Source organism: Heptranchias perlo, chromosome 12 (assembly GCF_035084215.1).
Source record: "Heptranchias perlo isolate sHepPer1 chromosome 12, sHepPer1.hap1, whole genome shotgun sequence".
NCBI classification, from domain to species: Eukaryota; Metazoa; Chordata; class Chondrichthyes; order Hexanchiformes; family Hexanchidae; genus Heptranchias; species Heptranchias perlo.
The window spans coordinates 68406916-68434825 of NC_090336.1; the positions used below are offsets into that span (position 1 = coordinate 68406916).

The 27910-nt window shown below is 50.2% G+C and overlaps 8 non-coding genes and 15 pseudogenes across 8 annotated transcripts; 8 read left to right on the top strand and 15 right to left on the bottom strand.

The window, feature by feature from the left end:
- Positions 1-708: 708 nt before the first annotated feature.
- On the bottom strand, positions 709-911 carry LOC137328762 (U2 spliceosomal RNA; annotated as a pseudogene).
- Positions 912-2152: 1241 nt separating this feature from the next.
- Positions 2153-2318, top strand: LOC137329039 (U1 spliceosomal RNA). Its single transcript, XR_010964887.1, has one exon. It is a non-coding gene; the product is annotated as a U1 spliceosomal RNA (small nuclear RNA).
- A 947-nt stretch (positions 2319-3265) lies between these two features.
- LOC137330482 (U2 spliceosomal RNA) lies at positions 3266-3394 on the bottom strand (annotated as a pseudogene).
- An 844-nt stretch (positions 3395-4238) lies between these two features.
- On the bottom strand, positions 4239-4441 carry LOC137328674 (U2 spliceosomal RNA; annotated as a pseudogene).
- Positions 4442-5672: 1231 nt separating this feature from the next.
- On the top strand, positions 5673-5838 carry LOC137329051 (U1 spliceosomal RNA). The gene has a single exon (XR_010964888.1). It is a non-coding gene; the product is annotated as a U1 spliceosomal RNA (small nuclear RNA).
- A 947-nt stretch (positions 5839-6785) lies between these two features.
- On the bottom strand, positions 6786-6914 carry LOC137330484 (U2 spliceosomal RNA; annotated as a pseudogene).
- Positions 6915-7758: 844 nt separating this feature from the next.
- Positions 7759-7961, bottom strand: LOC137328675 (U2 spliceosomal RNA; annotated as a pseudogene).
- Positions 7962-9192: 1231 nt separating this feature from the next.
- LOC137329063 (U1 spliceosomal RNA) lies at positions 9193-9358 on the top strand. The gene has a single exon (XR_010964889.1). It is a non-coding gene; the product is annotated as a U1 spliceosomal RNA (small nuclear RNA).
- Positions 9359-10305: 947 nt separating this feature from the next.
- Positions 10306-10434, bottom strand: LOC137330485 (U2 spliceosomal RNA; annotated as a pseudogene).
- Positions 10435-11278: 844 nt separating this feature from the next.
- Positions 11279-11481, bottom strand: LOC137328676 (U2 spliceosomal RNA; annotated as a pseudogene).
- Positions 11482-12722: 1241 nt separating this feature from the next.
- Positions 12723-12888, top strand: LOC137329075 (U1 spliceosomal RNA). Its single transcript, XR_010964890.1, has one exon. It is a non-coding gene; the product is annotated as a U1 spliceosomal RNA (small nuclear RNA).
- A 943-nt stretch (positions 12889-13831) lies between these two features.
- Positions 13832-13960, bottom strand: LOC137330486 (U2 spliceosomal RNA; annotated as a pseudogene).
- Positions 13961-14804: 844 nt separating this feature from the next.
- On the bottom strand, positions 14805-15007 carry LOC137328678 (U2 spliceosomal RNA; annotated as a pseudogene).
- A 1241-nt stretch (positions 15008-16248) lies between these two features.
- LOC137329086 (U1 spliceosomal RNA) lies at positions 16249-16414 on the top strand. Its single transcript, XR_010964891.1, has one exon. It is a non-coding gene; the product is annotated as a U1 spliceosomal RNA (small nuclear RNA).
- A 943-nt stretch (positions 16415-17357) lies between these two features.
- On the bottom strand, positions 17358-17486 carry LOC137330487 (U2 spliceosomal RNA; annotated as a pseudogene).
- An 844-nt stretch (positions 17487-18330) lies between these two features.
- Positions 18331-18533, bottom strand: LOC137328680 (U2 spliceosomal RNA; annotated as a pseudogene).
- Positions 18534-19774: 1241 nt separating this feature from the next.
- LOC137329097 (U1 spliceosomal RNA) lies at positions 19775-19940 on the top strand. The gene has a single exon (XR_010964892.1). It is a non-coding gene; the product is annotated as a U1 spliceosomal RNA (small nuclear RNA).
- A 943-nt stretch (positions 19941-20883) lies between these two features.
- LOC137330488 (U2 spliceosomal RNA) lies at positions 20884-21012 on the bottom strand (annotated as a pseudogene).
- An 844-nt stretch (positions 21013-21856) lies between these two features.
- Positions 21857-22059, bottom strand: LOC137328681 (U2 spliceosomal RNA; annotated as a pseudogene).
- Positions 22060-23300: 1241 nt separating this feature from the next.
- Positions 23301-23466, top strand: LOC137329108 (U1 spliceosomal RNA). The gene has a single exon (XR_010964893.1). It is a non-coding gene; the product is annotated as a U1 spliceosomal RNA (small nuclear RNA).
- A 943-nt stretch (positions 23467-24409) lies between these two features.
- On the bottom strand, positions 24410-24538 carry LOC137330489 (U2 spliceosomal RNA; annotated as a pseudogene).
- Positions 24539-25382: 844 nt separating this feature from the next.
- Positions 25383-25585, bottom strand: LOC137328682 (U2 spliceosomal RNA; annotated as a pseudogene).
- Positions 25586-26826: 1241 nt separating this feature from the next.
- On the top strand, positions 26827-26992 carry LOC137329120 (U1 spliceosomal RNA). The gene has a single exon (XR_010964894.1). It is a non-coding gene; the product is annotated as a U1 spliceosomal RNA (small nuclear RNA).
- Positions 26993-27910: the final 918 nt, after the last annotated feature.

Sequence of the window (27910 nt, forward strand, 5' to 3'; positions counted from 1 at the left end):
TTGCAGGGGATTGAGGGCAACTCCCCTGGTGGTCCAGTGGTTAGGACGCAACATTTAAAACTCGTTGAGACCCGGGTTCGAATCCCGGTCAGGGGATGATTTTCTGGTGCAGATTAATTGGCACCGTTCAAGAAAATCTCCCATCCTGAGCGCAATGCTCCACCCAAACCAGTGCCTTTTACTCACCTTAACACTCAGTTAGCAGCACAGTTTGATCTCACAGCTTCCAATGTGGCCATTCACAGTGCACTCCCTCCAAACACACACGCACTGTCTGCTCGCATTTTTAAAGTCAGCAACGTGAAGTTATTTCGCCTCTCGCTTGTGGCAGTTTAAACGTTAACATTGTGTCTCTCTCGCGCTCTCTGTTTCGGGAAATGTCTGACTTGGAAACAATTAATTCTGGAACTGCCAGTTTAAAACTGCAGTAATTTTTCACACAACAACTGGAGTTAAATGTTTCAGGTCAGGAGACCAAGTCTGTGGAAGGTGGCACGTCCCAATACACAGGCTTGCAGCTTCCTGAAAAGTGACCTGAGACTGACGTCTTTCCCTCCAAGGTAAAACTGCAAGAGGGAAAAGGAAGAAAGGGAGTGGCACTCATCCATCCCAGGAGTAAACAAAAAAACCACAGTTGCAATATCTCAGCATTCTGAGTAATAATACAGGCTCCAAAAATCCGTTCAGCATTTTGAATATCTCCCCACAGGGAGGTGCACCGTTGCCAGAGACACTGTAATACTGGGTCGATGCGTGGAGTGGACGGAGCAAGCTCTTGTTCCATCTCCCTGTTCCAAAAATCAATTTAATATTTGGTCCCCAGATAGGGGACATATCAGATATTAAACTGATAAGAACAGAAACTTTTTTTTTTTTTCTGACACTCTGGGGTGCCTTATTGCCTTACAGATTCATTCCAGATTCCTTGCAGTGACATTACATCAAGCCAAAGCTCTACAAGCCAAAGCTCTACACTCTGCCCGAGGGGATTTCTCCCTGACTGCATCCCCCCGGCATACAATGGCAGGAAGGCTCCAAACGGTTGCCTTCCCCCACTTGACCACTTGATCTTAGCCAAAAGGCCGAGAAGCGATAACGCGCTCGATGCGAATTGATCTCCGCTCCTGTTTTCCCTCCCTCTTTGGTCTCTGGCTGACTGTGTCTAAAGCAGTCTAGAAGCACTGCCGTTCTCTCCCACTCTGGCCACATTTTTGCCACCGTTTCTAATTGCAACAGTGGATCAGTTTAAAGAAGTTGCCGTTTTTTCCTTTCTTGCTAGGATTGCTTGACAGATTGGTAAATTTGCCAGTCGGCCACCGATCAGATGGGAGAAGGTGGTGTCTCAACGGACCTCCGTCAGTCAGTCTCAGTCACTAACTCACTGCCGTGGAAGGAAACCGCTTTAAAGAAAACTAGTGACGTGACGTGACGTGTCTCACAGCGAGTGAGTGAGATTGCAACGGCCAATTGAGAAAGAGGTGAGGTGCTGACAATCAGCAGCTCGTGTTTAAACGTTCATTCCACAGCAGGCAAGACCAATCAAAAGAAAATACTGCAGATGCTGGCTCGGCTGGCTGGGCTGGCTGGGCTGGCTGGCTGGAAATGGGAAATAAAAACACAAGACGTGTTAAAGGCTGGTTAAACTGTCGAAAGAAACAAGGCGTTAATGTTTCAGAAGTGCCTATTGAAAGATGTCTCTCAAGCTGCTCCCTGACTGGGCCCTGTCCATTGTCACGTTAATCCCAGGGCGGGGGCGGGACTGCTTTGACCGGGAGACCTGTTTTCTGGGACGCAGGTGTGACATTCCAGGGAGTGCACCTGCTTTGTGCTGATTCGAAACTACCACGACAACGGCAACTTGCAGTTCTATATTACCACGACAACGCGCGTGTATATATTGCTACAGCAACAACTGGAGGCGGGACATTTCCCTTGAAGGGCGACATGCAAACAACCATCGCCAGCACCGCATCGCTGCAGTATTTTCTCCCAGAGTGTATCATCGGATATACGGTACGATATTTGAGCGGAATTAATCTCTCAGAGCATCAGCACGTTGCGAGCGAAGGGACGTTTTGATTCTTAAAACCTGCCCTTGCAATCGTAAAAGGTAGCGAATGCTGTCTAGTGGCAGTGTGTGGCGACACAAAGCATACTTACCTGGCAGGGGAGAATCTGTGATCCCGAAGGCGGATCTCCCAGGACGAGGCTAGCCCATTGCACTTGGGGTGTGCGCTGACGCCTGCGATGTCCCCAAATGCGGGATACTCGACTGCAAAATTTGTGGTAGTGGGGGACTGCGTTCGCGCTCTCCCCTGCATCGAAACGAAAAGTTAGATTGTCGACCCCGCGGTCCACCAATCGGATGGGTGACGGTGTTGTGTGTGTGTGTGTGTGTGTGTGTGTGTACGTATGTCAGTCAGTCTCTCACTCAGAGCTGCTGTGGAAGGAAACCTTTTTAAAAAGAACTTGCATATCGAAAGAAAGATGTGTCTCAAGCTGCCGGGGCCCTGTCCATTGTCACGTTAATGGCTGGACTGCTTTGACCAGGAGACCTGTTTCCTGGGTCGGAGGTGTGAGATTCCAGGGGACCTGCTTTGTGCTGATTTCCAACGGCCGTCCCTCCCTCCCTCCCTCCCCCCAGGCCTTCCTTCTGAACAACTTTGTCGTTTTATCGAGGGCCAGAAGCCTGCCTGTGAAAGGGAAGGATCAGCCGGTCGGCCCCCTGCTGGTCGCTGCTGCTCGTGGAGCAGGCGTGCGTGTCCTCAGCCTCTCGGACAGGTTCCTCAGGCGGTTGAGGCAGCTCCCCCAGGTGGCCCAGTGGTCGAGGACGCAACCTTTTAAATCGTTGAGACCCGGGTTCCAATCCCGGTCGGGGGGATGATTTTCTGGTGCAGATTAATTGGCACCACTCAAAGAAAGTCTCCCCTCCTGAGCGCAATGCTCCACCCTCACCACCACTGCCTTTTCCTCACCGAGACAAACAGACAGTCCGTCCAGTCCAGGAGCGCAGTTTTCATTTGTACTCAGACCCTGCTTGTTTAAAGTTAAGTTATTTTGCAGTTTGAATTATAATCGCTGCCTGCGTGCGAGCGAGCGAGCGAACGAACGAGCGAACGAGCGGCACTCAGCCCAGGAGAAGAAAAGAATAGCACTGAGCTGAGAAAGTAAGTGCAATATATCAGCTTTATTCTCAGTCATAATACGTACACACGGACAGAGACGCTGGGAAAGAGCTGTTTTTCCTTTTGAATATCTCCCCACAGGGAGGTGCACCGTTGCCAGAGACACTGCAATACTGGGTCGATGCGTGGAGTGGACGGAGCCAAGCCCCTATTCCATCTCCCTGTTGCAAAATTCAATTTAATATTCGGTCCCGAAGCCGAGAAGCGATAACCTCCTGAATAGACGTTTGCCATTTGACTGAGTGTGAAAAGACTGAGTGTCAAAGTGGAAATGGCAAGTCAAGCCCTCTGCTGGTGACACTGCTGCTACTGTAGGGAGCCATGTGTTCAGCCTTCTGTATATGTTTGCAGGGGATTGAGGGCAACTCCCCTGGTGGTCCAGTGGTTAGGACGCAACATTTAAAACTCGTTGAGACCCGGGTTCGAATCCCGGTCAGGGGATGATTTTCTGGTGCAGATTAATTGGCACCGTTCAAGAAAATCTCCCATCCTGAGCGCAATGCTCCACCCAAACCAGTGCCTTTTACTCACCTTAACACTCAGTTAGCAGCACAGTTTGATCTCACAGCTTCCAATGTGGCCATTCACAGTGCACTCCCTCCAAACACACACGCACTGTCTGCTCGCATTTTTAAAGTCAGCAACGTGAAGTTATTTCGCCTCTCGCTTGTGGCAGTTTAAACGTTAACATTGTGTCTCTCTCGCGCTCTCTGTTTCGGGAAATGTCTGACTTGGAAACAATTAATTCTGGAACTGCCAGTTTAAAACTGCAGTAATTTTTCCCACAACAACTGGAGTTAAATGTTTCAGGTCAGGAGACCAAGTCTGTGGAAGGTGGCACGTCCCAATACACAGGCTTGCAGCTTCCTGAAAAGTGACCTGAGACTGACGTCTTTCCCTCCAAGGTAAAACTGCAAGAGGGAAAAGGAAGAAAGGGAGTGGCACTCATCCATCCCAGGAGTAAACAAAAAAACCACAGTTGCAATATCTCAGCATTCTGAGTAATAATACAGGCTCCAAAAATCCGTTCAGCATTTTGAATATCTCCCCACAGGGAGGTGCACCGTTGCCAGAGACACTGTAATACTGGGTCGATGCGTGGAGTGGACGGAGCAAGCTCTTGTTCCATCTCCCTGTTCCAAAAATCAATTTAATATTTGGTCCCCAGATTGGGGACATATCAGATATTAAACTGATAAGAACAGAAACTTTTTTTTTTTTTCTGACACTCTGGGGTGCCTTATTGCCTTACAGATTCATTCCAGATTCCTTGCAGTGACATTACATCAAGCCAAAGCTCTACAAGCCAAAGCTCTACACTCTGCCCGAGGGGATTTCTCCCTGACTGCATCCCCCCGGCATACAATGGCAGGAAGGCTCCAAACGGTTGCCTTCCCCCACTTGACCACTTGATCTTAGCCAAAAGGCCGAGAAGCGATAACGCGCTCGATGCGAATTGATCTCCGCTCCTGTTTTCCCTCCCTCTTTGGTCTCTGGCTGACTGTGTCTAAAGCAGTCTAGAAGCACTGCCGTTCTCTCCCACTCTGGCCACATTTTTGCCACCGTTTCTAATTGCAACAGTGGATCAGTTTAAAGAAGTTGCCGTTTTTTCCTTTCTTGCTAGGATTGCTTGACAGATTGGTAAATTTGCCAGTCGGCCACCGATCAGATGGGAGAAGGTGGTGTCTCAACGGACCTCCGTCAGTCAGTCTCAGTCACTAACTCACTGCCGTGGAAGGAAACCGCTTTAAAGAAAACTAGTGACGTGACGTGACGTGTCTCACAGCGAGTGAGTGAGATTGCAACGGCCAATTGAGAAAGAGGTGAGGTGCTGACAATCAGCAGCTCGTGTTTAAACGTTCATTCCACAGCAGGCAAGACCAATCAAAAGAAAATACTGCAGATGCTGGCTCGGCTGGCTGGGCTGGCTGGCTGGAAATGGGAAATAAAAACACAAGACGTGTTAAAGGCTGGTTAAACTGTCGAAAGAAACAAGGCGTTAATGTTTCAGAAGTGCCTATTGAAAGATGTCTCTCAAGCTGCTCCCTGACTGGGCCCTGTCCATTGTCACGTTAATCCCAGGGCGGGGCGGGACTGCTTTGACCGGGAGACCTGTTTTCTGGGACGCAGGTGTGACATTCCAGGGAGTGCACCTGCTTTGTGCTGATTCGAAACGACCACGACAACGGCAACTTGCAGTTCTATATTACCACGACAACGCGCGTGTATATATTGCTACAGCAACAACTGGAGGCGGGACATTTCCCTTGAAGGGCGACATGCAAACAACCATCGCCGGCACCGCATCGCTGCAGTATTTTCTCCCAGAGTGTATCATCGGATATACGGTACGATATTTGAGCGGAATTAATCTCTCAGAGCATCAGCACGTTGCGAGCGAAGGGACGTTTTGATTCTTAAAACCTGCCCTTGCAATCGTAAAAGGTAGCGAATGCTGTCTAGTGGCAGTGTGTGGCGACACAAAGCATACTTACCTGGCAGGGGAGAATCTGTGATCCCGAAGGCGGATCTCCCAGGACGAGGCTAGCCCATTGCACTTGGGGTGTGCGCTGACGCCTGCGATGTCCCCAAATGCGGGATACTCGACTGCAAAATTTGTGGTAGTGGGGGACTGCGTTCGCGCTCTCCCCTGCATCGAAACGAAAAGTTAGATTGTCGACCCCGCGGTCCACCAATCGGATGGGTGACGGTGTTGTGTGTGTGTGTGTGTGTGTGTGTGTGTACGTATGTCAGTCAGTCTCTCACTCAGAGCTGCTGTGGAAGGAAACCTTTTTAAAAAGAACTTGCATATCGAAAGAAAGATGTGTCTCAAGCTGCCGGGGCCCTGTCCATTGTCACGTTAATGGCTGGACTGCTTTGACCAGGAGACCTGTTTCCTGGGTCGGAGGTGTGAGATTCCAGGGGACCTGCTTTGTGCTGATTTCCAACGGCCGTCCCTCCCTCCCTCCCTCCCCCCAGGCCTTCCTTCTGAACAACTTTGTCGTTTTATCGAGGGCCAGAAGCCTGCCTGTGAAAGGGAAGGATCAGCCGGTCGGCCCCCTGCTGGTCGCTGCTGCTCGTGGAGCAGGCGTGCGTGTCCTCAGCCTCTCGGACAGGTTCCTCAGGCGGTTGAGGCAGCTCCCCCAGGTGGCCCAGTGGTCGAGGACGCAACCTTTTAAATCGTTGAGACCCGGGTTCCAATCCCGGTCGGGGGGATGATTTTCTGGTGCAGATTAATTGGCACCACTCAAAGAAAGTCTCCCCTCCTGAGCGCAATGCTCCACCCTCACCACCACTGCCTTTTCCTCACCGAGACAAACAGACAGTCCGTCCAGTCCAGGAGCGCAGTTTTCATTTGTACTCAGACCCTGCTTGTTTAAAGTTAAGTTATTTTGCAGTTTGAATTATAATCGCTGCCTGCGTGCGAGCGAGCGAGCGAACGAACGAGCGAACGAGCGGCACTCAGCCCAGGAGAAGAAAAGAATAGCACTGAGCTGAGAAAGTAAGTGCAATATATCAGCTTTATTCTCAGTCATAATACGTACACACGGACAGAGACGCTGGGAAAGAGCTGTTTTTCCTTTTGAATATCTCCCCACAGGGAGGTGCACCGTTGCCAGAGACACTGCAATACTGGGTCGATGCGTGGAGTGGACGGAGCCAAGCCCCTATTCCATCTCCCTGTTGCAAAATTCAATTTAATATTCGGTCCCGAAGCCGAGAAGCGATAACCTCCTGAATAGACGTTTGCCATTTGACTGAGTGTGAAAAGACTGAGTGTCAAAGTGGAAATGGCAAGTCAAGCCCTCTGCTGGTGACACTGCTGCTACTGTAGGGAGCCATGTGTTCAGCCTTCTGTATATGTTTGCAGGGGATTGAGGGCAACTCCCCTGGTGGTCCAGTGGTTAGGACGCAACATTTAAAACTCGTTGAGACCCGGGTTCGAATCCCGGTCAGGGGATGATTTTCTGGTGCAGATTAATTGGCACCGTTCAAGAAAATCTCCCATCCTGAGCGCAATGCTCCACCCAAACCAGTGCCTTTTACTCACCTTAACACTCAGTTAGCAGCACAGTTTGATCTCACAGCTTCCAATGTGGCCATTCACAGTGCACTCCCTCCAAACACACACGCACTGTCTGCTCGCATTTTTAAAGTCAGCAACGTGAAGTTATTTCGCCTCTCGCTTGTGGCAGTTTAAACGTTAACATTGTGTCTCTCTCGCGCTCTCTGTTTCGGGAAATGTCTGACTTGGAAACAATTAATTCTGGAACTGCCAGTTTAAAACTGCAGTAATTTTTCCCACAACAACTGGAGTTAAATGTTTCAGGTCAGGAGACCAAGTCTGTGGAAGGTGGCACGTCCCAATACACAGGCTTGCAGCTTCCTGAAAAGTGACCTGAGACTGACGTCTTTCCCTCCAAGGTAAAACTGCAAGAGGGAAAAGGAAGAAAGGGAGTGGCACTCATCCATCCCAGGAGTAAACAAAAAAACCACAGTTGCAATATCTCAGCATTCTGAGTAATAATACAGGCTCCAAAAATCCGTTCAGCATTTTGAATATCTCCCCACAGGGAGGTGCACCGTTGCCAGAGACACTGTAATACTGGGTCGATGCGTGGAGTGGACGGAGCAAGCTCTTGTTCCATCTCCCTGTTCCAAAAATCAATTTAATATTTGGTCCCCAGATTGGGGACATATCAGATATTAAACTGATAAGAACAGAAACTTTTTTTTTTTTTCTGACACTCTGGGGTGCCTTATTGCCTTACAGATTCATTCCAGATTCCTTGCAGTGACATTACATCAAGCCAAAGCTCTACAAGCCAAAGCTCTACACTCTGCCCGAGGGGATTTCTCCCTGACTGCATCCCCCCGGCATACAATGGCAGGAAGGCTCCAAACGGTTGCCTTCCCCCACTTGACCACTTGATCTTAGCCAAAAGGCCGAGAAGCGATAACGCGCTCGATGCGAATTGATCTCCGCTCCTGTTTTCCCTCCCTCTTTGGTCTCTGGCTGACTGTGTCTAAAGCAGTCTAGAAGCACTGCCGTTCTCTCCCACTCTGGCCACATTTTTGCCACCGTTTCTAATTGCAACAGTGGATCAGTTTAAAGAAGTTGCCGTTTTTTCCTTTCTTGCTAGGATTGCTTGACAGATTGGTAAATTTGCCAGTCGGCCACCGATCAGATGGGAGAAGGTGGTGTCTCAACGGACCTCCGTCAGTCAGTCTCAGTCACTAACTCACTGCCGTGGAAGGAAACCGCTTTAAAGAAAACTAGTGACGTGACGTGACGTGTCTCACAGCGAGTGAGTGAGATTGCAACGGCCAATTGAGAAAGAGGTGAGGTGCTGACAATCAGCAGCTCGTGTTTAAACGTTCATTCCACAGCAGGCAAGACCAATCAAAAGAAAATACTGCAGATGCTGGCTCGGCTGGCTGGGCTGGCTGGCTGGAAATGGGAAATAAAAACACAAGACGTGTTAAAGGCTGGTTAAACTGTCGAAAGAAACAAGGCGTTAATGTTTCAGAAGTGCCTATTGAAAGATGTCTCTCAAGCTGCTCCCTGACTGGGCCCTGTCCATTGTCACGTTAATCCCAGGGCGGGGCGGGACTGCTTTGACCGGGAGACCTGTTTTCTGGGACGCAGGTGTGACATTCCAGGGAGTGCACCTGCTTTGTGCTGATTCGAAACGACCACGACAACGGCAACTTGCAGTTCTATATTACCACGACAACGCGCGTGTATATATTGCTACAGCAACAACTGGAGGCGGGACATTTCCCTTGAAGGGCGACATGCAAACAACCATCGCCGGCACCGCATCGCTGCAGTATTTTCTCCCAGAGTGTATCATCGGATATACGGTACGATATTTGAGCGGAATTAATCTCTCAGAGCATCAGCACGTTGCGAGCGAAGGGACGTTTTGATTCTTAAAACCTGCCCTTGCAATCGTAAAAGGTAGCGAATGCTGTCTAGTGGCAGTGTGTGGCGACACAAAGCATACTTACCTGGCAGGGGAGAATCTGTGATCCCGAAGGCGGATCTCCCAGGACGAGGCTAGCCCATTGCACTTGGGGTGTGCGCTGACGCCTGCGATGTCCCCAAATGCGGGATACTCGACTGCAAAATTTGTGGTAGTGGGGGACTGCGTTCGCGCTCTCCCCTGCATCGAAACGAAAAGTTAGATTGTCGACCCCGCGGTCCACCAATCGGATGGGTGACGGTGTTGTGTGTGTGTGTGTGTGTGTGTGTGTGTACGTATGTCAGTCAGTCTCTCACTCAGAGCTGCTGTGGAAGGAAACCTTTTTAAAAAGAACTTGCATATCGAAAGAAAGATGTGTCTCAAGCTGCCGGGGCCCTGTCCATTGTCACGTTAATGGCTGGACTGCTTTGACCAGGAGACCTGTTTCCTGGGTCGGAGGTGTGAGATTCCAGGGGACCTGCTTTGTGCTGATTTCCAACGGCCGTCCCTCCCTCCCTCCCTCCCCCCAGGCCTTCCTTCTGAACAACTTTGTCGTTTTATCGAGGGCCAGAAGCCTGCCTGTGAAAGGGAAGGATCAGCCGGTCGGCCCCCTGCTGGTCGCTGCTGCTCGTGGAGCAGGCGTGCGTGTCCTCAGCCTCTCGGACAGGTTCCTCAGGCGGTTGAGGCAGCTCCCCCAGGTGGCCCAGTGGTCGAGGACGCAACCTTTTAAATCGTTGAGACCCGGGTTCCAATCCCGGTCGGGGGGATGATTTTCTGGTGCAGATTAATTGGCACCACTCAAAGAAAGTCTCCCCTCCTGAGCGCAATGCTCCACCCTCACCACCACTGCCTTTTCCTCACCGAGACAAACAGACAGTCCGTCCAGTCCAGGAGCGCAGTTTTCATTTGTACTCAGACCCTGCTTGTTTAAAGTTAAGTTATTTTGCAGTTTGAATTATAATCGCTGCCTGCGTGCGAGCGAGCGAGCGAACGAACGAGCGAACGAGCGGCACTCAGCCCAGGAGAAGAAAAGAATAGCACTGAGCTGAGAAAGTAAGTGCAATATATCAGCTTTATTCTCAGTCATAATACGTACACACGGACAGAGACGCTGGGAAAGAGCTGTTTTTCCTTTTGAATATCTCCCCACAGGGAGGTGCACCGTTGCCAGAGACACTGCAATACTGGGTCGATGCGTGGAGTGGACGGAGCCAAGCCCCTATTCCATCTCCCTGTTGCAAAATTCAATTTAATATTCGGTCCCGAAGCCGAGAAGCGATAACCTCCTGAATAGACGTTTGCCATTTGACTGAGTGTGAAAAGACTGAGTGTCAAAGTGGAAATGGCAAGTCAAGCCCTCTGCTGGTGACACTGCTGCTACTGTAGGGAGCCATGTGTTCAGCCTTCTGTATATGTTTGCAGGGGATTGAGGGCAACTCCCCTGGTGGTCCAGTGGTTAGGACGCAACATTTAAAACTCGTTGAGACCCGGGTTCGAATCCCGGTCAGGGGATGATTTTCTGGTGCAGATTAATTGGCACCGTTCAAGAAAATCTCCCATCCTGAGCGCAATGCTCCACCCAAACCAGTGCCTTTTACTCACCTTAACACTCAGTTAGCAGCACAGTTTGATCTCACAGCTTCCAATGTGGCCATTCACAGTGCACTCCCTCCAAACACACACGCACTGTCTGCTCGCATTTTTAAAGTCAGCAACGTGAAGTTATTTCGCCTCTCGCTTGTGGCAGTTTAAACGTTAACATTGTGTCTCTCTCGCGCTCTCTGTTTCGGGAAATGTCTGACTTGGAAACAATTAATTCTGGAACTGCCAGTTTAAAACTGCAGTAATTTTTCCCACAACAACTGGAGTTAAATGTTTCAGGTCAGGAGACCAAGTCTGTGGAAGGTGGCACGTCCCAATACACAGGCTTGCAGCTTCCTGAAAAGTGACCTGAGACTGACGTCTTTCCCTCCAAGGTAAAACTGCAAGAGGGAAAAGGAAGAAAGGGAGTGGCACTCATCCATCCCAGGAGTAAACAAGAAAACCACAGTTGCAATATCTCAGCATTCTGAGTAATAATACAGGCTCCAAAAATCCGTTCAGCATTTTGAATATCTCCCCACAGGGAGGTGCACCGTTGCCAGAGACACTGTAATACTGGGTCGATGCGTGGAGTGGACGGAGCAAGCTCTTGTTCCATCTCCCTGTTCCAAAAATCAATTTAATATTTGGTCCCCAGATTGGGGACATATCAGATATTAAACTGATAAGAACAGAAACTTTTTTTTTTTTTCTGACACTCTGGGGTGCCTTATTGCCTTACAGATTCATTCCAGATTCCTTGCAGTGACATTACATCAAGCCAAAGCTCTACAAGCCAAAGCTCTACACTCTGCCCGAGGGGATTTCTCCCTGACTGCATCCCCCCGGCATACAATGGCAGGAAGGCTCCAAACGGTTGCCTTCCCCCACTTGACCACTTGATCTTAGCCAAAAGGCCGAGAAGCGATAACGCGCTCGATGCGAATTGATCTCCGCTCCTGTTTTCCCTCCCTCTTTGGTCTCTGGCTGACTGTGTCTAAAGCAGTCTAGAAGCACTGCCGTTCTCTCCCACTCTGGCCACATTTTTGCCACCGTTTCTAATTGCAACAGTGGATCAGTTTAAAGAAGTTGCCGTTTTTTCCTTTCTTGCTAGGATTGCTTGACAGATTGGTAAATTTGCCAGTCGGCCACCGATCAGATGGGAGAAGGTGGTGTCTCAACGGACCTCCGTCAGTCAGTCTCAGTCACTAACTCACTGCCGTGGAAGGAAACCGCTTTAAAGAAAACTAGTGACGTGACGTGACGTGTCTCACAGCGAGTGAGTGAGATTGCAACGGCCAATTGAGAAAGAGGTGAGGTGCTGACAATCAGCAGCTCGTGTTTAAACGTTCATTCCACAGCAGGCAAGACCAATCAAAAGAAAATACTGCAGATGCTGGCTCGGCTGGCTGGGCTGGCTGGGCTGGCTGGCTGGAAATGGGAAATAAAAACACAAGACGTGTTAAAGGCTGGTTAAACTGTCGAAAGAAACAAGGCGTTAATGTTTCAGAAGTGCCTATTGAAAGATGTCTCTCAAGCTGCTCCCTGACTGGGCCCTGTCCATTGTCACGTTAATCCCAGGGCGGGGGCGGGACTGCTTTGACCAGGAGACCTGTTTTCTGGGACGCAGGTGTGACATTCCAGGGAGTGCACCTGCTTTGTGCTGATTCGAAACTACCACGACAACGGCAACTTGCAGTTCTATATTACCACGACAACGCGCGTGTATATATTGCTACAGCAACAACTGGAGGCGGGACATTTCCCTTGAAGGGCGACATGCAAACAACCATCGCCGGCACCGCATCGCTGCAGTATTTTCTCCCAGAGTGTATCATCGGATATACGGTACGATATTTGAGCGGAATTAATCTCTCAGAGCATCAGCACGTTGCGAGCGAAGGGACGTTTTGATTCTTAAAACCTGCCCTTGCAATCGTAAAAGGTAGCGAATGCTGTCTAGTGGCAGTGTGTGGCGACACAAAGCATACTTACCTGGCAGGGGAGAATCTGTGATCCCGAAGGCGGATCTCCCAGGACGAGGCTAGCCCATTGCACTTGGGGTGTGCGCTGACGCCTGCGATGTCCCCAAATGCGGGATACTCGACTGCAAAATTTGTGGTAGTGGGGGACTGCGTTCGCGCTCTCCCCTGCATCGAAACGAAAAGTTAGATTGTCGACCCCGCGGTCCACCAATCGGATGGGTGACGGTGTTGTGTGTGTGTGTGTGTGTGTGTGTACGTATGTCAGTCAGTCTCTCACTCAGAGCTGCTGTGGAAGGAAACCTTTTTAAAAAGAACTTGCATATCGAAAGAAAGATGTGTCTCAAGCTGCCGGGGCCCTGTCCATTGTCACGTTAATGGCTGGACTGCTTTGACCAGGAGACCTGTTTCCTGGGTCGGAGGTGTGAGATTCCAGGGGACCTGCTTTGTGCTGATTTCCAACGGCCGTCCCTCCCTCCCTCCCTCCCCCCAGGCCTTCCTTCTGAACAACTTTGTCGTTTTATCGAGGGCCAGAAGCCTGCCTGTGAAAGGGAAGGATCAGCCGGTCGGCCCCCTGCTGGTCGCTGCTGCTCGTGGAGCAGGCGTGCGTGTCCTCAGCCTCTCGGACAGGTTCCTCAGGCGGTTGAGGCAGCTCCCCCAGGTGGCCCAGTGGTCGAGGACGCAACCTTTTAAATCGTTGAGACCCGGGTTCCAATCCCGGTCGGGGGGATGATTTTCTGGTGCAGATTAATTGGCACCACTCAAAGAAAGTCTCCCCTCCTGAGCGCAATGCTCCACCCTCACCACCACTGCCTTTTCCTCACCGAGACAAACAGACAGTCCGTCCAGTCCAGGAGCGCAGTTTTCATTTGTACTCAGACCCTGCTTGTTTAAAGTTAAGTTATTTTGCAGTTTGAATTATAATCGCTGCCTGCGTGCGAGCGAGCGAGCGAACGAACGAGCGAACGAGCGGCACTCAGCCCAGGAGAAGAAAAGAATAGCACTGAGCTGAGAAAGTAAGTGCAATATATCAGCTTTATTCTCAGTCATAATACGTACACACGGACAGAGACGCTGGGAAAGAGCTGTTTTTCCTTTTGAATATCTCCCCACAGGGAGGTGCACCGTTGCCAGAGACACTGCAATACTGGGTCGATGCGTGGAGTGGACGGAGCCAAGCCCCTATTCCATCTCCCTGTTGCAAAATTCAATTTAATATTCGGTCCCGAAGCCGAGAAGCGATAACCTCCTGAATAGACGTTTGCCATTTGACTGAGTGTGAAAAGACTGAGTGTCAAAGTGGAAATGGCAAGTCAAGCCCTCTGCTGGTGACACTGCTGCTACTGTAGGGAGCCATGTGTTCAGCCTTCTGTATATGTTTGCAGGGGATTGAGGGCAACTCCCCTGATGGTCTAGTGGTTAGGACGCAACATTTAAAACTCGTTGAGACCCGGGTTCGAATCCCGGTCAGGGGATGATTTTCTGGTGCAGATTAATTGGCACCGTTCAAGAAAATCTCCCATCCTGAGCGCAATGCTCCACCCAAACCAGTGCCTTTTACTCACCTTAACACTCAGTTAGCAGCACAGTTTGATCTCACAGCTTCCAATGTGGCCATTCACAGTGCACTCCCTCCAAACACACACGCACTGTCTGCTCGCATTTTTAAAGTCAGCAACGTGAAGTTATTTCGCCTCTCGCTTGTGGCAGTTTAAACGTTAACATTGTGTCTCTCTCGCGCTCTCTGTTTCGGGAAATGTCTGACTTGGAAACAATTAATTCTGGAACTGCCAGTTTAAAACTGCAGTAATTTTTCCCACAACAACTGGAGTTAAATGTTTCAGGTCAGGAGACCAAGTCTGTGGAAGGTGGCACGTCCCAATACACAGGCTTGCAGCTTCCTGAAAAGTGACCTGAGACTGACGTCTTTCCCTCCAAGGTAAAACTGCAAGAGGGAAAAGGAAGAAAGGGAGTGGCACTCATCCATCCCAGGAGTAAACAAAAAAACCACAGTTGCAATATCTCAGCATTCTGAGTAATAATACAGGCTCCAAAAATCCGTTCAGCATTTTGAATATCTCCCCACAGGGAGGTGCACCGTTGCCAGAGACACTGTAATACTGGGTCGATGCGTGGAGTGGACGGAGCAAGCTCTTGTTCCATCTCCCTGTTCCAAAAATCAATTTAATATTTGGTCCCCAGATTGGGGACATATCAGATATTAAACTGATAAGAACAGAAACTTTTTTTTTTTTTCTGACACTCTGGGGTGCCTTATTGCCTTACAGATTCATTCCAGATTCCTTGCAGTGACATTACATCAAGCCAAAGCTCTACAAGCCAAAGCTCTACACTCTGCCCGAGGGGATTTCTCCCTGACTGCATCCCCCCGGCATACAATGGCAGGAAGGCTCCAAACGGTTGCCTTCCCCCACTTGACCACTTGATCTTAGCCAAAAGGCCGAGAAGCGATAACGCGCTCGATGCGAATTGATCTCCGCTCCTGTTTTCCCTCCCTCTTTGGTCTCTGGCTGACTGTGTCTAAAGCAGTCTAGAAGCACTGCCGTTCTCTCCCACTCTGGCCACATTTTTGCCACCGTTTCTAATTGCAACAGTGGATCAGTTTAAAGAAGTTGCCGTTTTTTCCTTTCTTGCTAGGATTGCTTGACAGATTGGTAAATTTGCCAGTCGGCCACCGATCAGATGGGAGAAGGTGGTGTCTCAACGGACCTCCGTCAGTCAGTCTCAGTCACTAACTCACTGCCGTGGAAGGAAACCGCTTTAAAGAAAACTAGTGACGTGACGTGACGTGTCTCACAGCGAGTGAGTGAGATTGCAACGGCCAATTGAGAAAGAGGTGAGGTGCTGACAATCAGCAGCTCGTGTTTAAACGTTCATTCCACAGCAGGCAAGACCAATCAAAAGAAAATACTGCAGATGCTGGCTCGGCTGGCTGGGCTGGCTGGGCTGGCTGGCTGGAAATGGGAAATAAAAACACAAGACGTGTTAAAGGCTGGTTAAACTGTCGAAAGAAACAAGGCGTTAATGTTTCAGAAGTGCCTATTGAAAGGTGTCTCTCAAGCTGCTCCCTGACTGGGCCCTGTCCATTGTCACGTTAATCCCAGGGCGGGGGCGGGACTGCTTTGACCAGGAGACCTGTTTTCTGGGACGCAGGTGTGACATTCCAGGGAGTGCACCTGCTTTGTGCTGATTCGAAACTACCACGACAACGGCAACTTGCAGTTCTATATTACCACGACAACGCGCGTGTATATATTGCTACAGCAACAACTGGAGGCGGGACATTTCCCTTGAAGGGCGACATGCAAACAACCATCGCCGGCACCGCATCGCTGCAGTATTTTCTCCCAGAGTGTATCATCGGATATACGGTACGATATTTGAGCGGAATTAATCTCTCAGAGCATCAGCACGTTGCGAGCGAAGGGACGTTTTGATTCTTAAAACCTGCCCTTGCAATCGTAAAAGGTAGCGAATGCTGTCTAGTGGCAGTGTGTGGCGACACAAAGCATACTTACCTGGCAGGGGAGAATCTGTGATCCCGAAGGCGGATCTCCCAGGACGAGGCTAGCCCATTGCACTTGGGGTGTGCGCTGACGCCTGCGATGTCCCCAAATGCGGGATACTCGACTGCAAAATTTGTGGTAGTGGGGGACTGCGTTCGCGCTCTCCCCTGCATCGAAACGAAAAGTTAGATTGTCGACCCCGCGGTCCACCAATCGGATGGGTGACGGTGTTGTGTGTGTGTGTGTGTGTGTGTGTACGTATGTCAGTCAGTCTCTCACTCAGAGCTGCTGTGGAAGGAAACCTTTTTAAAAAGAACTTGCATATCGAAAGAAAGATGTGTCTCAAGCTGCCGGGGCCCTGTCCATTGTCACGTTAATGGCTGGACTGCTTTGACCAGGAGACCTGTTTCCTGGGTCGGAGGTGTGAGATTCCAGGGGACCTGCTTTGTGCTGATTTCCAACGGCCGTCCCTCCCTCCCTCCCTCCCCCCAGGCCTTCCTTCTGAACAACTTTGTCGTTTTATCGAGGGCCAGAAGCCTGCCTGTGAAAGGGAAGGATCAGCCGGTCGGCCCCCTGCTGGTCGCTGCTGCTCGTGGAGCAGGCGTGCGTGTCCTCAGCCTCTCGGACAGGTTCCTCAGGCGGTTGAGGCAGCTCCCCCAGGTGGCCCAGTGGTCGAGGACGCAACCTTTTAAATCGTTGAGACCCGGGTTCCAATCCCGGTCGGGGGGATGATTTTCTGGTGCAGATTAATTGGCACCACTCAAAGAAAGTCTCCCCTCCTGAGCGCAATGCTCCACCCTCACCACCACTGCCTTTTCCTCACCGAGACAAACAGACAGTCCGTCCAGTCCAGGAGCGCAGTTTTCATTTGTACTCAGACCCTGCTTGTTTAAAGTTAAGTTATTTTGCAGTTTGAATTATAATCGCTGCCTGCGTGCGAGCGAGCGAGCGAACGAACGAGCGAACGAGCGGCACTCAGCCCAGGAGAAGAAAAGAATAGCACTGAGCTGAGAAAGTAAGTGCAATATATCAGCTTTATTCTCAGTCATAATACGTACACACGGACAGAGACGCTGGGAAAGAGCTGTTTTTCCTTTTGAATATCTCCCCACAGGGAGGTGCACCGTTGCCAGAGACACTGCAATACTGGGTCGATGCGTGGAGTGGACGGAGCCAAGCCCCTATTCCATCTCCCTGTTGCAAAATTCAATTTAATATTCGGTCCCGAAGCCGAGAAGCGATAACCTCCTGAATAGACGTTTGCCATTTGACTGAGTGTGAAAAGACTGAGTGTCAAAGTGGAAATGGCAAGTCAAGCCCTCTGCTGGTGACACTGCTGCTACTGTAGGGAGCCATGTGTTCAGCCTTCTGTATATGTTTGCAGGGGATTGAGGGCAACTCCCCTGATGGTCTAGTGGTTAGGACGCAACATTTAAAACTCGTTGAGACCCGGGTTCGAATCCCGGTCAGGGGATGATTTTCTGGTGCAGATTAATTGGCACCGTTCAAGAAAATCTCCCATCCTGAGCGCAATGCTCCACCCAAACCAGTGCCTTTTACTCACCTTAACACTCAGTTAGCAGCACAGTTTGATCTCACAGCTTCCAATGTGGCCATTCACAGTGCACTCCCTCCAAACACACACGCACTGTCTGCTCGCATTTTTAAAGTCAGCAACGTGAAGTTATTTCGCCTCTCGCTTGTGGCAGTTTAAACGTTAACATTGTGTCTCTCTCGCGCTCTCTGTTTCGGGAAATGTCTGACTTGGAAACAATTAATTCTGGAACTGCCAGTTTAAAACTGCAGTAATTTTTCCCACAACAACTGGAGTTAAATGTTTCAGGTCAGGAGACCAAGTCTGTGGAAGGTGGCACGTCCCAATACACAGGCTTGCAGCTTCCTGAAAAGTGACCTGAGACTGACGTCTTTCCCTCCAAGGTAAAACTGCAAGAGGGAAAAGGAAGAAAGGGAGTGGCACTCATCCATCCCAGGAGTAAACAAAAAAACCACAGTTGCAATATCTCAGCATTCTGAGTAATAATACAGGCTCCAAAAATCCGTTCAGCATTTTGAATATCTCCCCACAGGGAGGTGCACCGTTGCCAGAGACACTGTAATACTGGGTCGATGCGTGGAGTGGACGGAGCAAGCTCTTGTTCCATCTCCCTGTTCCAAAAATCAATTTAATATTTGGTCCCCAGATTGGGGACATATCAGATATTAAACTGATAAGAACAGAAACTTTTTTTTTTTTTCTGACACTCTGGGGTGCCTTATTGCCTTACAGATTCATTCCAGATTCCTTGCAGTGACATTACATCAAGCCAAAGCTCTACAAGCCAAAGCTCTACACTCTGCCCGAGGGGATTTCTCCCTGACTGCATCCCCCCGGCATACAATGGCAGGAAGGCTCCAAACGGTTGCCTTCCCCCACTTGACCACTTGATCTTAGCCAAAAGGCCGAGAAGCGATAACGCGCTCGATGCGAATTGATCTCCGCTCCTGTTTTCCCTCCCTCTTTGGTCTCTGGCTGACTGTGTCTAAAGCAGTCTAGAAGCACTGCCGTTCTCTCCCACTCTGGCCACATTTTTGCCACCGTTTCTAATTGCAACAGTGGATCAGTTTAAAGAAGTTGCCGTTTTTTCCTTTCTTGCTAGGATTGCTTGACAGATTGGTAAATTTGCCAGTCGGCCACCGATCAGATGGGAGAAGGTGGTGTCTCAACGGACCTCCGTCAGTCAGTCTCAGTCACTAACTCACTGCCGTGGAAGGAAACCGCTTTAAAGAAAACTAGTGACGTGACGTGACGTGTCTCACAGCGAGTGAGTGAGATTGCAACGGCCAATTGAGAAAGAGGTGAGGTGCTGACAATCAGCAGCTCGTGTTTAAACGTTCATTCCACAGCAGGCAAGACCAATCAAAAGAAAATACTGCAGATGCTGGCTCGGCTGGCTGGGCTGGCTGGGCTGGCTGGCTGGAAATGGGAAATAAAAACACAAGACGTGTTAAAGGCTGGTTAAACTGTCGAAAGAAACAAGGCGTTAATGTTTCAGAAGTGCCTATTGAAAGGTGTCTCTCAAGCTGCTCCCTGACTGGGCCCTGTCCATTGTCACGTTAATCCCAGGGCGGGGGCGGGACTGCTTTGACCAGGAGACCTGTTTTCTGGGACGCAGGTGTGACATTCCAGGGAGTGCACCTGCTTTGTGCTGATTCGAAACTACCACGACAACGGCAACTTGCAGTTCTATATTACCACGACAACGCGCGTGTATATATTGCTACAGCAACAACTGGAGGCGGGACATTTCCCTTGAAGGGCGACATGCAAACAACCATCGCCGGCACCGCATCGCTGCAGTATTTTCTCCCAGAGTGTATCATCGGATATACGGTACGATATTTGAGCGGAATTAATCTCTCAGAGCATCAGCACGTTGCGAGCGAAGGGACGTTTTGATTCTTAAAACCTGCCCTTGCAATCGTAAAAGGTAGCGAATGCTGTCTAGTGGCAGTGTGTGGCGACACAAAGCATACTTACCTGGCAGGGGAGAATCTGTGATCCCGAAGGCGGATCTCCCAGGACGAGGCTAGCCCATTGCACTTGGGGTGTGCGCTGACGCCTGCGATGTCCCCAAATGCGGGATACTCGACTGCAAAATTTGTGGTAGTGGGGGACTGCGTTCGCGCTCTCCCCTGCATCGAAACGAAAAGTTAGATTGTCGACCCCGCGGTCCACCAATCGGATGGGTGACGGTGTTGTGTGTGTGTGTGTGTGTGTGTGTACGTATGTCAGTCAGTCTCTCACTCAGAGCTGCTGTGGAAGGAAACCTTTTTAAAAAGAACTTGCATATCGAAAGAAAGATGTGTCTCAAGCTGCCGGGGCCCTGTCCATTGTCACGTTAATGGCTGGACTGCTTTGACCAGGAGACCTGTTTCCTGGGTCGGAGGTGTGAGATTCCAGGGGACCTGCTTTGTGCTGATTTCCAACGGCCGTCCCTCCCTCCCTCCCTCCCCCCAGGCCTTCCTTCTGAACAACTTTGTCGTTTTATCGAGGGCCAGAAGCCTGCCTGTGAAAGGGAAGGATCAGCCGGTCGGCCCCCTGCTGGTCGCTGCTGCTCGTGGAGCAGGCGTGCGTGTCCTCAGCCTCTCGGACAGGTTCCTCAGGCGGTTGAGGCAGCTCCCCCAGGTGGCCCAGTGGTCGAGGACGCAACCTTTTAAATCGTTGAGACCCGGGTTCCAATCCCGGTCGGGGGGATGATTTTCTGGTGCAGATTAATTGGCACCACTCAAAGAAAGTCTCCCCTCCTGAGCGCAATGCTCCACCCTCACCACCACTGCCTTTTCCTCACCGAGACAAACAGACAGTCCGTCCAGTCCAGGAGCGCAGTTTTCATTTGTACTCAGACCCTGCTTGTTTAAAGTTAAGTTATTTTGCAGTTTGAATTATAATCGCTGCCTGCGTGCGAGCGAGCGAGCGAACGAACGAGCGAACGAGCGGCACTCAGCCCAGGAGAAGAAAAGAATAGCACTGAGCTGAGAAAGTAAGTGCAATATATCAGCTTTATTCTCAGTCATAATACGTACACACGGACAGAGACGCTGGGAAAGAGCTGTTTTTCCTTTTGAATATCTCCCCACAGGGAGGTGCACCGTTGCCAGAGACACTGCAATACTGGGTCGATGCGTGGAGTGGACGGAGCCAAGCCCCTATTCCATCTCCCTGTTGCAAAATTCAATTTAATATTCGGTCCCGAAGCCGAGAAGCGATAACCTCCTGAATAGACGTTTGCCATTTGACTGAGTGTGAAAAGACTGAGTGTCAAAGTGGAAATGGCAAGTCAAGCCCTCTGCTGGTGACACTGCTGCTACTGTAGGGAGCCATGTGTTCAGCCTTCTGTATATGTTTGCAGGGGATTGAGGGCAACTCCCCTGGTGGTCCAGTGGTTAGGACGCAACATTTAAAACTCGTTGAGACCCGGGTTCGAATCCCGGTCAGGGGATGATTTTCTGGTGCAGATTAATTGGCACCGTTCAAGAAAATCTCCCATCCTGAGCGCAATGCTCCACCCAAACCAGTGCCTTTTACTCACCTTAACACTCAGTTAGCAGCACAGTTTGATCTCACAGCTTCCAATGTGGCCATTCACAGTGCACTCCCTCCAAACACACACGCACTGTCTGCTCGCATTTTTAAAGTCAGCAACGTGAAGTTATTTCGCCTCTCGCTTGTGGCAGTTTAAACGTTAACATTGTGTCTCTCTCGCGCTCTCTGTTTCGGGAAATGTCTGACTTGGAAACAATTAATTCTGGAACTGCCAGTTTAAAACTGCAGTAATTTTTCCCACAACAACTGGAGTTAAATGTTTCAGGTCAGGAGACCAAGTCTGTGGAAGGTGGCACGTCCCAATACACAGGCTTGCAGCTTCCTGAAAAGTGACCTGAGACTGACGTCTTTCCCTCCAAGGTAAAACTGCAAGAGGGAAAAGGAAGAAAGGGAGTGGCACTCATCCATCCCAGGAGTAAACAAAAAAACCACAGTTGCAATATCTCAGCATTCTGAGTAATAATACAGGCTCCAAAAATCCGTTCAGCATTTTGAATATCTCCCCACAGGGAGGTGCACCGTTGCCAGAGACACTGTAATACTGGGTCGATGCGTGGAGTGGACGGAGCAAGCTCTTGTTCCATCTCCCTGTTCCAAAAATCAATTTAATATTTGGTCCCCAGATTGGGGACATATCAGATATTAAACTGATAAGAACAGAAACTTTTTTTTTTTTTCTGACACTCTGGGGTGCCTTATTGCCTTACAGATTCATTCCAGATTCCTTGCAGTGACATTACATCAAGCCAAAGCTCTACAAGCCAAAGCTCTACACTCTGCCCGAGGGGATTTCTCCCTGACTGCATCCCCCCGGCATACAATGGCAGGAAGGCTCCAAACGGTTGCCTTCCCCCACTTGACCACTTGATCTTAGCCAAAAGGCCGAGAAGCGATAACGCGCTCGATGCGAATTGATCTCCGCTCCTGTTTTCCCTCCCTCTTTGGTCTCTGGCTGACTGTGTCTAAAGCAGTCTAGAAGCACTGCCGTTCTCTCCCACTCTGGCCACATTTTTGCCACCGTTTCTAATTGCAACAGTGGATCAGTTTAAAGAAGTTGCCGTTTTTTCCTTTCTTGCTAGGATTGCTTGACAGATTGGTAAATTTGCCAGTCGGCCACCGATCAGATGGGAGAAGGTGGTGTCTCAACGGACCTCCGTCAGTCAGTCTCAGTCACTAACTCACTGCCGTGGAAGGAAACCGCTTTAAAGAAAACTAGTGACGTGACGTGACGTGTCTCACAGCGAGTGAGTGAGATTGCAACGGCCAATTGAGAAAGAGGTGAGGTGCTGACAATCAGCAGCTCGTGTTTAAACGTTCATTCCACAGCAGGCAAGACCAATCAAAAGAAAATACTGCAGATGCTGGCTCGGCTGGCTGGGCTGGCTGGGCTGGCTGGCTGGAAATGGGAAATAAAAACACAAGACGTGTTAAAGGCTGGTTAAACTGTCGAAAGAAACAAGGCGTTAATGTTTCAGAAGTGCCTATTGAAAGATGTCTCTCAAGCTGCTCCCTGACTGGGCCCTGTCCATTGTCACGTTAATCCCAGGGCGGGGGCGGGACTGCTTTGACCAGGAGACCTGTTTTCTGGGACGCAGGTGTGACATTCCAGGGAGTGCACCTGCTTTGTGCTGATTCGAAACTACCACGACAACGGCAACTTGCAGTTCTATATTACCACGACAACGCGCGTGTATATATTGCTACAGCAACAACTGGAGGCGGGACATTTCCCTTGAAGGGCGACATGCAAACAACCATCGCCGGCACCGCATCGCTGCAGTATTTTCTCCCAGAGTGTATCATCGGATATACGGTACGATATTTGAGCGGAATTAATCTCTCAGAGCATCAGCACGTTGCGAGCGAAGGGACGTTTTGATTCTTAAAACCTGCCCTTGCAATCGTAAAAGGTAGCGAATGCTGTCTAGTGGCAGTGTGTGGCGACACAAAGCATACTTACCTGGCAGGGGAGAATCTGTGATCCCGAAGGCGGATCTCCCAGGACGAGGCTAGCCCATTGCACTTGGGGTGTGCGCTGACGCCTGCGATGTCCCCAAATGCGGGATACTCGACTGCAAAATTTGTGGTAGTGGGGGACTGCGTTCGCGCTCTCCCCTGCATCGAAACGAAAAGTTAGATTGTCGACCCCGCGGTCCACCAATCGGATGGGTGACGGTGTTGTGTGTGTGTGTGTGTGTGTGTGTACGTATGTCAGTCAGTCTCTCACTCAGAGCTGCTGTGGAAGGAAACCTTTTTAAAAAGAACTTGCATATCGAAAGAAAGATGTGTCTCAAGCTGCCGGGGCCCTGTCCATTGTCACGTTAATGGCTGGACTGCTTTGACCAGGAGACCTGTTTCCTGGGTCGGAGGTGTGAGATTCCAGGGGACCTGCTTTGTGCTGATTTCCAACGGCCGTCCCTCCCTCCCTCCCTCCCCCCAGGCCTTCCTTCTGAACAACTTTGTCGTTTTATCGAGGGCCAGAAGCCTGCCTGTGAAAGGGAAGGATCAGCCGGTCGGCCCCCTGCTGGTCGCTGCTGCTCGTGGAGCAGGCGTGCGTGTCCTCAGCCTCTCGGACAGGTTCCTCAGGCGGTTGAGGCAGCTCCCCCAGGTGGCCCAGTGGTCGAGGACGCAACCTTTTAAATCGTTGAGACCCGGGTTCCAATCCCGGTCGGGGGGATGATTTTCTGGTGCAGATTAATTGGCACCACTCAAAGAAAGTCTCCCCTCCTGAGCGCAATGCTCCACCCTCACCACCACTGCCTTTTCCTCACCGAGACAAACAGACAGTCCGTCCAGTCCAGGAGCGCAGTTTTCATTTGTACTCAGACCCTGCTTGTTTAAAGTTAAGTTATTTTGCAGTTTGAATTATAATCGCTGCCTGCGTGCGAGCGAGCGAGCGAACGAACGAGCGAACGAGCGGCACTCAGCCCAGGAGAAGAAAAGAATAGCACTGAGCTGAGAAAGTAAGTGCAATATATCAGCTTTATTCTCAGTCATAATACGTACACACGGACAGAGACGCTGGGAAAGAGCTGTTTTTCCTTTTGAATATCTCCCCACAGGGAGGTGCACCGTTGCCAGAGACACTGCAATACTGGGTCGATGCGTGGAGTGGACGGAGCCAAGCCCCTATTCCATCTCCCTGTTGCAAAATTCAATTTAATATTCGGTCCCGAAGCCGAGAAGCGATAACCTCCTGAATAGACGTTTGCCATTTGACTGAGTGTGAAAAGACTGAGTGTCAAAGTGGAAATGGCAAGTCAAGCCCTCTGCTGGTGACACTGCTGCTACTGTAGGGAGCCATGTGTTCAGCCTTCTGTATATGTTTGCAGGGGATTGAGGGCAACTCCCCTGGTGGTCCAGTGGTTAGGACGCAACATTTAAAACTCGTTGAGACCCGGGTTCGAATCCCGGTCAGGGGATGATTTTCTGGTGCAGATTAATTGGCACCGTTCAAGAAAATCTCCCATCCTGAGCGCAATGCTCCACCCAAACCAGTGCCTTTTACTCACCTTAACACTCAGTTAGCAGCACAGTTTGATCTCACAGCTTCCAATGTGGCCATTCACAGTGCACTCCCTCCAAACACACACGCACTGTCTGCTCGCATTTTTAAAGTCAGCAACGTGAAGTTATTTCGCCTCTCGCTTGTGGCAGTTTAAACGTTAACATTGTGTCTCTCTCGCGCTCTCTGTTTCGGGAAATGTCTGACTTGGAAACAATTAATTCTGGAACTGCCAGTTTAAAACTGCAGTAATTTTTCCCACAACAACTGGAGTTAAATGTTTCAGGTCAGGAGACCAAGTCTGTGGAAGGTGGCACGTCCCAATACACAGGCTTGCAGCTTCCTGAAAAGTGACCTGAGACTGACGTCTTTCCCTCCAAGGTAAAACTGCAAGAGGGAAAAGGAAGAAAGGGAGTGGCACTCATCCATCCCAGGAGTAAACAAAAAAACCACAGTTGCAATATCTCAGCATTCTGAGTAATAATACAGGCTCCAAAAATCCGTTCAGCATTTTGAATATCTCCCCACAGGGAGGTGCACCGTTGCCAGAGACACTGTAATACTGGGTCGATGCGTGGAGTGGACGGAGCAAGCTCTTGTTCCATCTCCCTGTTCCAAAAATCAATTTAATATTTGGTCCCCAGATTGGGGACATATCAGATATTAAACTGATAAGAACAGAAACTTTTTTTTTTTTTCTGACACTCTGGGGTGCCTTATTGCCTTACAGATTCATTCCAGATTCCTTGCAGTGACATTACATCAAGCCAAAGCTCTACAAGCCAAAGCTCTACACTCTGCCCGAGGGGATTTCTCCCTGACTGCATCCCCCCGGCATACAATGGCAGGAAGGCTCCAAACGGTTGCCTTCCCCCACTTGACCACTTGATCTTAGCCAAAAGGCCGAGAAGCGATAACGCGCTCGATGCGAATTGATCTCCGCTCCTGTTTTCCCTCCCTCTTTGGTCTCTGGCTGACTGTGTCTAAAGCAGTCTAGAAGCACTGCCGTTCTCTCCCACTCTGGCCACATTTTTGCCACCGTTTCTAATTGCAACAGTGGATCAGTTTAAAGAAGTTGCCGTTTTTTCCTTTCTTGCTAGGATTGCTTGACAGATTGGTAAATTTGCCAGTCGGCCACCGATCAGATGGGAGAAGGTGGTGTCTCAACGGACCTCCGTCAGTCAGTCTCAGTCACTAACTCACTGCCGTGGAAGGAAACCGCTTTAAAGAAAACTAGTGACGTGACGTGACGTGTCTCACAGCGAGTGAGTGAGATTGCAACGGCCAATTGAGAAAGAGGTGAGGTGCTGACAATCAGCAGCTCGTGTTTAAACGTTCATTCCACAGCAGGCAAGACCAATCAAAAGAAAATACTGCAGATGCTGGCTCGGCTGGCTGGGCTGGCTGGGCTGGCTGGCTGGAAATGGGAAATAAAAACACAAGACGTGTTAAAGGCTGGTTAAACTGTCGAAAGAAACAAGGCGTTAATGTTTCAGAAGTGCCTATTGAAAGATGTCTCTCAAGCTGCTCCCTGACTGGGCCCTGTCCATTGTCACGTTAATCCCAGGGCGGGGGCGGGACTGCTTTGACCAGGAGACCTGTTTTCTGGGACGCAGGTGTGACATTCCAGGGAGTGCACCTGCTTTGTGCTGATTCGAAACGACCACGACAACGGCAACTTGCAGTTCTATATTACCACGACAACGCGCGTGTATATATTGCTACAGCAACAACTGGAGGCGGGACATTTCCCTTGAAGGGCGACATGCAAACAACCATCGCCGGCACCGCATCGCTGCAGTATTTTCTCCCAGAGTGTATCATCGGATATACGGTACGATATTTGAGCGGAATTAATCTCTCAGAGCATCAGCACGTTGCGAGCGAAGGGACGTTTTGATTCTTAAAACCTGCCCTTGCAATCGTAAAAGGTAGCGAATGCTGTCTAGTGGCAGTGTGTGGCGACACAAAGCATACTTACCTGGCAGGGGAGAATCTGTGATCCCGAAGGCGGATCTCCCAGGACGAGGCTAGCCCATTGCACTTGGGGTGTGCGCTGACGCCTGCGATGTCCCCAAATGCGGGATACTCGACTGCAAAATTTGTGGTAGTGGGGGACTGCGTTCGCGCTCTCCCCTGCATCGAAACGAAAAGTTAGATTGTCGACCCCGCGGTCCACCAATCGGATGGGTGACGGTGTTGTGTGTGTGTGTGTGTGTGTGTGTGTGTACGTATGTCAGTCAGTCTCTCACTCAGAGCTGCTGTGGAAGGAAACCTTTTTAAAAAGAACTTGCATATCGAAAGAAAGATGTGTCTCAAGCTGCCGGGGCCCTGTCCATTGTCACGTTAATGGCTGGACTGCTTTGACCAGGAGACCTGTTTCCTGGGTCGGAGGTGTGAGATTCCAGGGGACCTGCTTTGTGCTGATTTCCAACGGCCGTCCCTCCCTCCCTCCCTCCCCCCAGGCCTTCCTTCTGAACAACTTTGTCGTTTTATCGAGGGCCAGAAGCCTGCCTGTGAAAGGGAAGGATCAGCCGGTCGGCCCCCTGCTGGTCGCTGCTGCTCGTGGAGCAGGCGTGCGTGTCCTCAGCCTCTCGGACAGGTTCCTCAGGCGGTTGAGGCAGCTCCCCCAGGTGGCCCAGTGGTCGAGGACGCAACCTTTTAAATCGTTGAGACCCGGGTTCCAATCCCGGTCGGGGGGATGATTTTCTGGTGCAGATTAATTGGCACCACTCAAAGAAAGTCTCCCCTCCTGAGCGCAATGCTCCACCCTCACCACCACTGCCTTTTCCTCACCGAGACAAACAGACAGTCCGTCCAGTCCAGGAGCGCAGTTTTCATTTGTACTCAGACCCTGCTTGTTTAAAGTTAAGTTATTTTGCAGTTTGAATTATAATCGCTGCCTGCGTGCGAGCGAGCGAGCGAACGAACGAGCGAACGAGCGGCACTCAGCCCAGGAGAAGAAAAGAATAGCACTGAGCTGAGAAAGTAAGTGCAATATATCAGCTTTATTCTCAGTCATAATACGTACACACGGACAGAGACGCTGGGAAAGAG